This window comes from Elephantulus edwardii, unplaced genomic scaffold, assembly GCF_000299155.1.
Source record: "Elephantulus edwardii isolate Elephantulus edwardi_28Jun2011 unplaced genomic scaffold, EleEdw1.0 scaffold00012, whole genome shotgun sequence".
Lineage (NCBI taxonomy): Eukaryota > Metazoa > Chordata > Mammalia > Macroscelidea > Macroscelididae > Elephantulus > Elephantulus edwardii.
The window spans coordinates 25,231,357-25,232,219 of NW_006399762.1; positions in this window are offsets into that span (position 1 = coordinate 25,231,357).

The window sequence follows — 863 nt, forward strand, 5'->3', positions numbered from 1 at the left end:
CATTGTTGCATGTACATTTTTGACTTCTTGATGTAATCAATATTGAAAGCTGTAGTCCTTCTGCAGCAAGCGCCTCAAGTCCTCCTCACTTTCAGCAAGCAAGGTTGTGTCATCTGCATAACACAGGTTCTTGATGAGTCTTCCTCCAGTCTTGATGCTACTATATTCACAAAGTTCAGCTTCTCAAATGAGTTGTTCAACATGCAGATGGAATAGATATGGAAAAAGGACTTTTTTAACATGCAATGTTCCTTTGCTCTGTTCAAACAATAGTTTCTTAACTTTGCTACAGATTGGTACAGATTAAACCAAAATTAGGTGCTCTGGAATTTCCATACTTTTGAAAGTTACCAATAGTTTGTTATGATCCACATAGTCAAATGCCTTTGAATAGTCAATAAAACACAAGTACATATTCTTCTGGTATTCTCTGCTTTCAGTCAGGATCCATTTGATATTAGCAGTGATATCCTGATGCCTTGGCCTCTTTTAAACCTCGTCTTGCAGTTCTATGTCTATGTACTGCCACAGCCATTTTTGGATGATCTTAAGCAGTATTGTGCTTGCATATTACATTAACGATATTGTTAGATAATTTCCAAATTCTGTTGGATCACCTTTTTTGGGAATGATAACAAATATCTGGGAGGGTGGAGGGACAACACAAGAAAAGAAGACCCTTGATGAGGTGGATTGATTCAGTGACACGGGTAATGAGGTATGTGTGTCAGAGACAATAAAATTAACACAAGATAGAGCACAGTTTAGGGCTATTGTACATAGGGTTGCTATGAGTCGCAGGTGACTCAATGACACATAACGAAAACAAGTATGTATCTCTTCCAGTCAATTGGCCAAGTAGC